Source organism: Elephas maximus, chromosome X (genome assembly GCF_024166365.1).
Source record: "Elephas maximus indicus isolate mEleMax1 chromosome X, mEleMax1 primary haplotype, whole genome shotgun sequence".
In the NCBI taxonomy this organism is placed as follows: domain Eukaryota; kingdom Metazoa; phylum Chordata; class Mammalia; order Proboscidea; family Elephantidae; genus Elephas; species Elephas maximus.
The window spans coordinates 161,729,316-161,742,004 of record NC_064846.1 but is presented as its reverse complement, the minus strand read 5'-3'; the positions used below and the strand labels follow the sequence as shown (position 1 = coordinate 161,742,004).

At 44.5% G+C, this 12,689-nt stretch overlaps 1 protein-coding gene across 3 annotated transcripts in view; it reads right to left on the bottom strand.

Moving 5' to 3' along the window:
* RAI2 (retinoic acid induced 2) overlaps positions 1–12,689 on the bottom strand; it is a 79,489-nt gene that overhangs the window by 24,092 nt on the left and 42,708 nt on the right. The window contains exon 1 of one of the 3 annotated variants that reach the window (XM_049872099.1): positions 6,957–7,778. The exons of the other annotated variants lie outside the window; for them this stretch is intronic. The gene's annotated coding sequence lies outside the window, so the exon portion shown is untranslated. Of the gene's footprint in view, positions 1–6,956; positions 7,779–12,689 lie in introns of those variants that run through there. 3 annotated transcript variants of the gene reach the window in all.

The following is a 12,689-nucleotide window of genomic DNA, read 5'->3' as shown; positions in this document are numbered from 1 at the left end:
TGTTTATTTAGTTTTAATAATGTACAATTTAAAATAACAGTCAAAAAAAAAACATTGTGGACTCATCATCCACCTCAACAACCCATGGGTCTCTCTCTGGGTTCCCTATTCTATCAGTTCCTTTGCCCATCCCTGCGCCAGGGCCACAGTGTCCTAACATACATTCTGATGGTGCTAAGTGCTAAGAAGAAAGTGTTGTTGTGTGCCGTCGAGTCACTTCCTACTCATAATGATCCTATATGACAGAGTAGAACTGTCCCATAGGGTTTCCTAGGCTGTAATATTTACAGGAACAGATGGACAGGTCTTTCTCCCATGGAGCCACTGGATGGGTTAGAACCACCAACCTTTCAGTTAGCACCTGAGCGCTGAACCATTGCACCACCAGGGCTCCTAAGAAGAAAGTAAATCAAGGTAAATGGATAGAGTGACATGGAGGAGGGGGTGGGGAAGGGACTACTTCAGGTAGGGGGATCAGGAACAGCCTCTCTGAAAGAAGGAGACATAGTGGCATAACGGCATTCCAGAGCTCCAATGAGACCTCTGTGTGTGTGTGTGTGTGTGTGTGCGCGTGCATGCGCGTGTGCATGTGCAGGAGGGAACTGAGCAAGTTTCAGAGTAGTAGGAAAAAATGGCAAGGGCTAGGTCATGTATGCCCTTCTAATTTTCATTTTACAAAGACTATCTATGTACAACCCACTTGACAGATGAGGAAACAAAGACTTAGAAAAGGTGGCTTGTCCCAGGCCACACATCTAGTTAGGGGTAGGTGTCTTAGGCTGGGTTATCTAGAGAAACAAACCAATATATGTATATATATATGTGTATATATACATATATATATATATGTATATATACACATATGTAGGTGTCAGGCTGGAAACTTCTCCTGGCTCATGTAGCTGCAGGGGTTGACAAACCCAAGATAGACAGGTCAGATGGCAGGCCAGTGGCTCACAGGCTATGGAGCCTGACAAATCCAAGACTGGCAGGTAAGACAGCAGGCTGCTGGCTCACAGGCTGCAGAGACTGATGAATTCCGAGATCAGCAGGCAATACGGCAGGCCGCTGGCTCAAATGCCAAGAACCAGAGGTCATACGATGATGAGACAAATGCAGGATCAGAGCAAGCTAGCGAGCTTTGCCAGAATGTCCATATATATACTGGATGCAGGCCACACCCCCAAGGAAACTTCCCTTACAACCGATTGGCTGATCTCATCAGATCACATCATGGAAGATGACTACATCATTATATAACTGCCAAATCTCTGATAATCACAGCCCTACCAAGTTGACACACAATCTTAACCATCACAGTCCACCCCTAGTCAACTTGGCACCTGTACACATCTACTTAAACCATACACAATCTCTAAATAATTATAAAAATTATAAAGCTATACATGCATACAATGAAAACACACTAGCCCTGTTTACATCTTATATTTTATAAGTGAAGAAAACAAAAATACATGATGTACACATGCAAGGAAAAAAATACTCATAACAATTATAGTTCTGATTTCTGCAAGTGGTCACGTGGTCATAACTGGTATTTAAAAAAAAAGTTGCCATCTAGTTGATTCTGACTCATACCCAGCCCAGTGCCGCTGAGTCGATTCCGACTCATAGCGACCCTACAGGACAGAGTAGAACTGCCCCATAGAGTTTCCAAGGAGCGCCTGGTGGATCTGACTCATAAAAAAAAAATAGTGACCCTATAATACAGAATATAACTGTCCCATAGAGTTTCCAAGGAGCACCTGGTGGATTTGAACTGCCTGATGAGCTTTTGGTTAGCAGCTGTAGCTCTTAACCACTACGTCACCAGAGTTTCCAACTGGTGTTTAGAATCACCTTATTTCACCACCCGTTCCACATTCCCTTTACCCTCAGCAAGCACCTCAGCTGGTCATGGTTCTTTGCCTGGTGCGGTGACTCAAGCCTTCATTTCTGAAGGGTATGGGCCATTAGTAGTCATATCGGAATTGGGTTGCTGTAGTTTTCCACTGACTTTAATCACAGGGCATGGTAGTACTAAGAGATACCCTAAGGTATCTCCTGTATTCCAGACATAATCTTCTTTACCTCTATTATGCAACACCAGTCTGTTTCCCCTTTGGTAGTCGGGATCAATCACATCAGCCAATATGGTAACTCCCTTCTTTGTTTGTTGATCCGGAGGCATGAGGAGCCCAAAGTGGCATTCTTAACTTCCACTTCAATGGAATCCATGTTGTGTCACCAGGTGGGAGTATTCCTTCCTTTAGAACTAAGACCTCGACCCGCAGAGCATAGGGTCGCAGGAACAGAAAGCAAAAATTTTGTGAGTGGGCCACTAGTGGAAATAGTGAGCGGCACCATTCCCATTTCCACCCCTTGATTCCCAGAACCGTGACTCCTGGTTATGGGAGAAACAGCACCATATATTGGACGCTGGTTTAGATCATACACTGCCTCCTGGAGAACACTGTCCCAAACCCGTAAAGTACTGCCACCTAGCTGGCACTGTAACTGTGTCTTTAGTAGGCCATTCCATCGTTCTGTCAAGCCAGCTGCTTCAGGATAATGGGTAACATGGTAAGACCAGTGAATTCCATGAGCGTGGGTCCATTGCTGCACTTCATTTGCTCTGAAGTGAGCCCCTTGATCCAAGGCAATGATGTGTAGGATACCATGATGGTGGATAAGGCATTCTGTGAGTCCACAGATGGTAGTTTTGGCAGAAGCAAAGTATCTATCCAGGTAAGAATGAAACACTGCTCTTTCCATGATGGAAGCAGTTCAACTGAATCAACCTGCCACAAGGTTGCTGGCTGATCATCTCGAGGTATGGTGCCATATCAGGGACTCGGTGTTGGTCTCTGCTCCTGGCAGACTGGGCACTCAGCAGTGGCTGTAGCCGAGTTGGCCTTGGTAAGTGGAAGTCCATGTTGCTGAGCACATGCATAACCTCCATCCCTGCCACCACGGCCACTTTGTTCATGAGCCCACTGAGCAATGACGGGAGTAGCTGGGGAAAGGGGATGACTGGTTTCCACAGAACGTGTCATCCTAGCCACTTGATTGTTAAAATCCTCCTCTGCTAAAGCCACCCTTGGGTAAGCATTCACATGAGACACAAATACCTTCACTTCTTTGGCCCATTCAGAGAGGTCTTCCACATACCACTTCCCCATACCTGTCTGTCACCAATTTTTCAATCATGTTCCTTCCGGGTCACTGACCATTCCGTCAAACCATGGGCCACAGCCCAAGAATCAGTATACAATTGCACATCTGGCCATTTCTCCTTCCAAGCAAAGTGAACAACCAGGTGCACTGATCAAAGTTCTGCCCGTTGGGAGGATTCCCCCTCACCACTGTCTTTCAGAGAGGTCCCAGAAAGGGGCTGCAGCACTTTCCAGTGGTGCCTGCATATCATGCAGAACCATCCGTAAACCAGGCATGAGTTTTCTCTTCTTCAGTCCACTGATCATAAGGAACTCCCTGAGAGGCCATAGATTCAGATGGGCAGAGGGCAGATAATGTGACAGGAGTGGAGACCATGGGTATTTGAGCCACTTCCTCATGCAAATTACTTGTGTCTTCAGGTCCTACTAGGGCCCAATCTCATATACATCACTTCAATTTAATGATGGAGTGCTGTCGTGCAAGTCTGACTCTGTGGGTCAGACAGTGCCCAATTCATGATGGAAGCTCAGGCTGCAGGGTGACTTGGTGGCCCATGGTTAAGCATTCAGTCTCTACTAAGGCCCAGTAACAAGCCAAAAGCTTTTTTGAGTCACTTGATAAACAGGCTGGAGTAGCACACCCAAATGAGGAATATGTTGCCTCCAAAATCTGAGGAGGCCCACCAGGCGCTATGTCTCCTCTTTTAGTTGTGTGGGGGGGGGACAGATGTAACAATTAATCCTTCACTTTAGAAGGAATATCTTGGAATGTCCCCCCGCCACCACTGGACTCCTAGAAATTTCACTGAGGTGGAAGGTGCCTGCATTTTTGTGGGATTAATTTCCCATCCTGTAGCACGCAAATGTTTAACCAATAAGTCCAGAGTCATTGACACATCTTCCTTACTAGGTCCAGTCACCATAATGTCATCAGTGTAGTGGACCAGTGTGGCATCTTGTGGAAGGGAAAGGCGATCAAGGTCTCTGTGGACTAAATTATGACACAGGGCTGGAGAACTGATATATCTCTGAGGTAGGACAGTAAAGGTGTATTGCTGGCCTCACCAGCTGAAGCCAAACTGCTTCTGATAGTCCTCTGAAACAGGTATATGGAGAAAAAGGCATTAGCCAGATCAATAGCTACATATCAGGTACCAGGAGATTAATTTGCTCAAGCAATGAAACCACATCTGGAACAGCAGCTGCAACTAGAGTCACCACCTGCTTAAGTTTTTGATAATCTACTGTCATTCTCTGAGATCCATGTGTTTTTTGCACAAGCCAAATAGGTGAGTTGAATGGGGATGTAGTGGGAATCACCACCTCTGCATCCTTCAGGTCCTTGATGGTGGCAGTAATCTCTGCAATCTCTCCAGGAATGTGGTATTGCTTTTGGTTTACTATTTTCCTAGGCACGGGCAGCTCTAATGGCTTCCACTTGGATTTTCCTACCATAATAGCCCTTATGTCACCTGTCAGGGATTCATTTTTTTTTTTCACCTGTCAGGGATTCAATGTGGGGGTTCTACCAGTTGCTGAGTATATCTATTCCAATTATGCATTCTGGAACTGGAGAAATTACTACAGCAGGGGTTCCAGAACCCAGAAGATATACTGTGAGATGAACCTGAGCTAAGAGCTCATTAACAACCTGACCTCCATATGCCCCCACTCTGATAGGTCAGCCACAGTGACGTTTTGGGTCTCCTGGAATTAGAGTCAGTTCAGAACCAGTATCCGGTAATCCCTGAAAACCTGATTATTTCCTTTTCCCCAATGAACAGTCACTCTTGTAAAAGGCTGTAGATGCCTTTGGAGAAGGTTGGGAGAAAGATTAACAGTATAAATTTTTGGCAGTGTAGTGGGGTCCTTCCTCAAAGAGACCCGGCCAGTCCTTCATTCGAGGGGTTGTGGGTCTGTAAACTGGCTCAAGTCTGGGAATTGACTGAGGGGCCATGACTCTCTGTTCTGGTAATTTAAGTTAGACTGCCATTCACTTGACCTAGAATTATTCTGCTTGTAAACATAAAGTAAATATTTAGTAAATTTCCCATCTATTTCACTCTTAGGGTTACCATGACTAAGAAGCCAATGCCATAAGTCCATATGAGTCAGGCTATTCTGATTACTGCTTTGACTCTGCTGTCCATTACGGTAACCATGCACACCTTGTCTTTGTCGATTGAGTGCCACCATTTGGCCCCTACCACCACAGGGTCCAATCAGCCCCATTGTAGTTAAGGGTATTAATTCAGTTAGGGAAGTTCCCACTGTCAAATCTGACTTACATAAAATAGCAATCACAGCAATCTTCAAGGATGCTGGGGGTCACTTTACAAATTTGTTCCTCACCATTGTGGTAAAAGGTGTGTCCTCTGGGCACCCCATGTGTGGGTTTGTGGGTATAACCTGATAAATTCACTCTAAAATGCCAATTTCTCTAAGCCTTTGGATACCTTCTTCCACAGTATACAGAGGAAGGTCTGGTACTTCAATTTGATTTAGTGTAGCCCACCACGTAATCCGTGCTTCAGAGAACCAACCAAATAAACTATTAGATCCTTTCCTAACCTCTCCAGTTGAAACAGTGAATGAAGAATCTGTGCTTAGTGGGCCCATATCAATCAACTCAGACTGATCCTACTTTATGTTCCTTGCACCATTATCCCACACCCTCTAATAGCCATTTCCACACATATTCCCCAGGTTTCTGTTTGTACATAATAGAAAAGTCAAGCAGTTCTTTTGGAGTGTAGCGCATCTCCTCCTGGGTCACACTGTGTACTTCATCTTTTGGGGCTTGCTGGAACTTAAGTCTAGGTATAGATCTAGAAATCAAAATGGGTGGTGGGGATGGGTCCTGGGAACACTCAGGAATGTCTTGTAAGGCATCTACCCCAGGTGATGCCCCAGGCAATGACTCAGATGTTGCCCAGGCTATATCTTAGACACAGGCTCTTCAGACACTGCTTGGTTAATCTCATCAGATGGAGTTGGAGAGGCTAATGGTTTTATTGGGGAGGGTGGCTTAGCAGACAAAGATGGAGTAGTCTCTTCAAATGGAAGAAGGCTTGTTCTGTTGGCAGGAGTGACTCAACAGAATTTAGGGGCTCAATGTCCCCAGCTTCCTGATTATCTGCCTATATGTTCCCATTCCAAATTTCAGGATCCCCTTTCTTCCCAGTCAATTCCCTCACTTTAACTTCAGACTCAAGACTGGAAATTTAGTTGGGATTGTAATTTAGCCACTCTTACGATAAGACTCTGATTCAGTTTTCAGCAATATTGGCTCTGTTATGACAAGAAATAAGGCTTCCTTTCTGGGCCCAAGTGGCAACTTTGAGGTCTTTTATAAGCTGTGACTCTGATGACCTGAGCTCATCTCTTTCTTTCACCACTTTTTCTAGAGAAAGTAGGACCAACCAGCCAACTTCCTTATACTTCTCATTCTGACAAAATTGTAGAAAAGTATCAAATATGCAATCACCCAGATCTTTGTTTCTTGATCTATTGGTGGTGATATTTTGCATATTAATATTGCCATCTCATGCCATGGATTTGCAGCACCTGCTTTACTGCTGGAGGCAGAGTCATCAGCACCTTTAAGACTAGTCAGACTTAAGAACCAATTTAGAAAACTTACCCTTACAATTTTGTTTCTGTAGAGCCACTCTCAATACCAAATGTCTTAGGCTCAGTTCTCCAGAGAAACAAAATCAGTGAAGACTAGAGAGAGAGAGAGAGAGAGAGAGAGAGATTTATCTCAAGGAAATGGCTCACATGGTTGTAGAGGCTGGCAAGTCCGAAGTCCGCAAGTCAGGCATCAGGATAGAGGCTTCTCCTGACTCATATAGCGGCAGGGGCTGATGAACCCAAGACAGGCAGGTCAGATGGCAGGCTACAGGCTCACAGGCTGTGGAGGCTGACGGATCCAAGATCAGCAGGTAAGACAGCAGATTCCTGGCTCACAGGCTGCAGAGGCCAACAAATTCCAAGATCGGCAGGCAATACAGCAGGCTGCTGGCTCAACTCCCAAGAACCAGAGGTCAGGTGATGATGAGCTGCATACAGGATCCAGAGCAAGTGAGTGAGCGTTGCCAGAACTTCCATATATATATTGGATGCAGGCCACACGCCCAAGGAAACTCCCCTTACAACTGATTGGCTGGTCACATCAGATCACATCACAGAAGATGACTATATCATTACATAACTGCCAAACTACATCATTACCTAACTTCCAAACTACATCATTACATAACTGCCAAGCCACTGAGAATCATGGCCCAGCCAAGTTGACACATGACTTTAACTATCACTGTAGGGTTATGGTTAGAATTCAAGGCCTCTTCTGTTCAAGGCTATGCGTACCTTCCCTAATACCACATTTCCTCTCTGAGCCCTCAAATGGTTTGAATGCCACAAAATGCCTCCAAATGGTTTTCAGGTAACGAGTGATCTAGGTGACAAATTGTATATTTAAGTTGTGTTCTTCCAAGCAGAACTACTTTACCATGAGCAAGATTATTTGAAGACTAATTAGGATTCTGACATTCTTCAAGGATAATACCTTAGGACTATGTCAAAATCCATGTGTATATTTCCAAATCATTTTCTTATTATAAGTGTTACATACTTTCAAACAAAAATCAAGGGTATGTTAATGACATTCTCTGAAATTTGACTTGGGTGCTATGATCACATAAGTAGAAGCAAGGCTTTTTCTTAATAACCTACAAATAATTGAGAAATATACAAGTAGTAGATTTTTCATGTATTTTGAAGACTTCCCTTCAGTTCAGTAAATAACAAAAATTCTTATTCCTAATAATGTGGTAATAAGTCTTTAAAGTCAGATTTTTAAAGGCTTGCCTATCCCCTTTCTTTTAAAGCTCTGAGCAAAATAAAGACAGGAGAGAGACCCATGACTAAAAATGTTTAAGTATGACCTGCGCTCCCTCTTCAACCTTCAGAGTAAATGTATTTTTCAAATCTCTTTCTGTCTTTGGCCTGCTAATCCCTTTCTTCCAGGAGGAGATTTCAGCCCCTCCATTCCCTGACTTGTCTATGGCAACAGACCCACGTGCTCTTCCCATCTTGGGTCCCCACATTGGCTCTGATACAATTGCAGAAATTATGACTCAAGAGATCAAAATAACTTGACTTCCAAGGGCCTCTGATTTCTCCCAGGAAAATAAGCAGATGCAAAGTTCTATGTATTTTCAAAGACAGATGAATTCAGGCTGTTTCTGAATCACAGGTCTGCCTAGGCTTTTCTCTACCTCTCCCTTTTCTTGGGAGTAAAGTATGCAGATGTGCCAATGTTAGTGGCAGAAGAGCCTGAAATCCCTTGGCACAGGTAAGAGCTGTCCGAGTTTAGTTCCTTCAGCTGTGTCTTCACATGACCAAAGTGTCTTGGTCATTTAGTGCTGTTATAACAGAAATACCACAAGTGGATGGCTTTAACAAAGAGAAATTTATTTCTTCACAGTAAAGTAGGCTAAAATTCCAAATTCAGTGCGTCAGCTCCAGGGGAAGGCTTTCTCTCCCTGTCGGCCTTCTCATCAATCTTCCCCTGGACTAGGAGCTTCTCCACGCAGGGACCCCAGGTCCAAAGGTCACACTCTGCTCCCGGCACTGCTTTCTTGGTGGTATGAGGTTCCCCTGTCCCTCTGCTTGCTTCTTTCTTTTATATCTCAAGAGATTGCCTCAAGACACAATCCAATCTTGTAGATGGAGTCCTGCCTCACTAACACAACTACCACCCATCCTTCCTCATTAACATCACAGAGGCAGAATTTACAAACATATAGGAAAATCATATAATACCAGGAAGCATGGCCCAGCCAAATTGATACACACATTTTTGAGGCAACATAATTCAATCCATGACACAAGGCAATTCCATCCAATGACTGCAACTCAAGTGAATCAAACTGTTGGCTCATAAGCTGTTGACTGCATCCCTTCCTACTCTCTCTGTCCTAAGCCACTGTTCGCCATCATGAAAGTGAAAATCACAGGTCTACACTCAGTCACTCCCTGTAGTCTAGTGTGAGAAAGAAAAGACAGTGCAAAAGCGTAACAAATCCAAATCCCAACTTGTAGAGAAAAGGCCCTACTAAATGAAATAGGATGGAGCTACCCCAGCTCAGCTACTGACTGGCTGTGTGACCATGAGCAAGTTCCTTAACATCTCTATGCCTCAGTTTCCTCTTCTATAGCATGAGGATGATAACAGTATATACACCATGGGGCTGTTAAGGGGAGTAAGTGAGTTAATACCTGAAAAATGATTAGAATAGCTCCTGGAATGTGGTAAACACTCAGTAGGGGTTAGCTATTGTTATTATGGAGCCCTGTGACACAGTGGTTAAGAACTGGGCTGCTAACCAAAAGGTCGGCAGTTTGAATCCACCAGTTGCTCCTTGGAAACCCTATGGGGCAGTTCTACTCTGTCCTATAGGGTCTCTTTGAGTCAGAATCGACTCGATGACGATGGGTTTGGGTTTTTTATGGGGGAGGGTTATTTTTATTATGGAGTCCCTGAGTGGTGCAAATAGTTAATGCAGTCAGTTGCTAAGTGAAAGGTTGGAGGTTCGAGTCCATCCAGAGGTGCCCAGAAAAAAGGCCTGTTGATCTACTTCCAAAAAAATCAGCCACTGGAAACCCTATGGAGCACAGTTCTTCTACTCGGATATACACAGGGTCGCTATGAGTTGGAGTGGACCTGACAGCAACTGGATTGTTATTATAACAAAAGATAGGGAGCCACAGAGACGGCTCACTGTGGAACACTGAATAAATCAGGTGATAAGCAGTTTTTCTGTGGGAACAAGTGGTCTTCTCAAACATGTGCCTGGCATGGTGCTGGCTTCCCATGGCCCATGGTGGGCAAGACATCCAGGGGAATGGTAACTGCCATCGAGTCCAAAGTGATAAGTGTTAGGTCAAGAGCAAAGGCGGTGGGAACTTGATGAAGGGTTTTCATTAGACCAGACTCCTCAGGATAAAGGATATGGAGGGATAATCAACTCTGGTTGCACAGGAGACTCAGCTGGGAGCTTTGAAAGATCTGGATGTGCAGGCTATACCTCAGACCAATGAAATCTAAATCTTCCATGGTAGGGCCCAGGCATCAGGATTTGTTAAAGCACTCAAGGTGATTCCCAATCTGCAGCCAGGGGTGAGGACCTGTCATGGATTGAATTGTGTCCCCCCAAAATGTGTATCGTGTATCAACTTGGCTAGGCCATGATTCCCAGTATTGTGTGGTTGTCCACCATTCTGTGATCTGATGAGATTTTCCTATGTGTTGTAAATCCTACCTCTATGGCATTAATGAGGTAGGATTAGAGATAGTTATGTTAATGAGGCAGGACTCAGTCTACAGGATTAGGTTTTATCTGGAGTCAATCTCTTTTGAGATATAAAAGAGAGAATTCAGCGGGGAGGAGGGGGACCTCATTACCACCAAGCAGAAGAGCCAGGAGCACATGTGTTCTTTGGACCTGGGGTGCTGAGAAGCTCCTAGACCAGGGGAAGATTGACGACAAGGACCTTCGCCCAGAGCCGACAGAGAGAGAAAGCCTTCCCCTGGAGCTGGCACCCTGAATTCGGACTTCTAGCCTCCTAGACTGTGAGAGAATAAATTTCTCTTTGTTAAAGCCATCCACTTGTGGTATTTCTGTTATGGCAGCACTACAGGACCCCTCTCCCCAAGTTTGGAATGCTGGATGGATGAACAGCTTATCCTGGCCGGTCTGGAGGAGGTCAGATACACAGTCTCCATTCTCTTTGCAGAGACAAAGAGAAAGCTCACTAAGCCCCATCCAAGGTACAACGTGATTATAATTTGTCTGTGAGTTCACAGGGCTGGTAGACAGCCTTGGTGCTGAATCAATCAGTGAGTGAATGAATGAATGAACACAGCACCATAGCAAATGTCTGCTGATACGGAAGTAAAATTCGTTTACAAATTTCTGGAGGGCAATTTAAAAGCATTCATACCCACTGACCCAGAAAATCTACTTCTTGGAATCACCCCAAGGAAATTCAGGTCCTGGCTGGCTTTTCTCCCAAGTGCCTGATTCCGATCAAAGAGAAATTCCTGAACTATAGACGTGGAAGAAGGGATACTCCAGGGAGGCTGTGTTCTTGCAATTCCACTTCTGTGGGGAGGTGGAAGAAGGGCAACCTCAGGCACCTCTCATTAGAGTTTGAGATCTGCCCATATTTTCAAATATGAACTCAGTCGAGCAGTGGCGTCACTAGGGTTGGTGTCACCCAGTGTGGTCACTCACCCCGCCCCCTGTGCTAATTACCACAATATTGTAGCTAAAACACCAGAAAATTTGACAGCATCAGCAACTATAAGAACACCAGCAGCAACGAAAACATCAAAGCATGCTCGTAGCACGTGCAGATGAAACCAAGTGATTTGAAGTATCACGGTAATTGGGTAATAATGACAGCTTTGACCAGAGTACATCACAAGGTTCAAAAAGTAAATCAGCATAGAGTTTTAGCCTATGTAGGTATGTTGCTACATGTAAGCTGGGCTCAAGAAAACGTTTTTTTGTTGTCATTGTAACTAATTTATTATAGAACATATTACATTTCTGCTGAAACACTGCACAAAAATTTTATAGACAGTCATTTTGGTGTCACCCCCTCTGAGAGTGTCACCTGGTGCAGTCCATATCCCCTGCACCCCCTTAGTGACACCACTGCAGCCGAGACTCCAGAGTCCAGCAGCCTAAGCACTGAAGAGACTGTGCTAGACAGGGGAAAGGCTACAGGAAGGTCCTGTCAGCCACTCGCCTAGGTCATAAAGAAATCACAGTAAGGCAGGGCCTAATTCTGATTTTGAGCAGAGCAGTGCTCTACCACCTCCCTCCACTCCCTCCCCCGCCACCAGGAGTTAACTGCAAAATGTGCCCCCCTGTGGTTGATGATGTGATCCAATATTGCCACCTGGTAAGAACAAAGGTATAGGCATTCTGAAGCCTTAGCCAATACACTGAAGATGGGTACTTAAGTTGGGGGAGTTAAATACCCTTGGTACTTAAAGGGTATTTAAAACCCTTTAATACCCTCAGGGTGTTTAAAACTTGGGGGAATTAAAACCCTTCCCTTCCTGAAAATGGAATAAATTTGCCTTTGAGTCCACCCTGAAGGGTGACTTCATTTGTCAAGAACCAGGGCCTGCCCCTCCGGATGGAATCTCTACCTTGCCAAAGATGAAGGACCTTTTCCACTGTGTGTGCAACAGCATTCAAATGATGGGGGCTTTGAATTAGGGGCTGGAATGAAGAAGAAACATATGACAAACATGCTTTAAACAAGTCAAACTATTCTAACTGAAGCTATTAAATGTGTCTGTATGTGTAGGCACTTCTTGGTGCTGAAGAGAAAACAGAACAATCTTTAAATTTAAAAACATTCCCTGGATAAGACCACTTATAAGAAGTTTAGTCCAGAAAAAATATTATTCTTGTGTTACAAAATCAA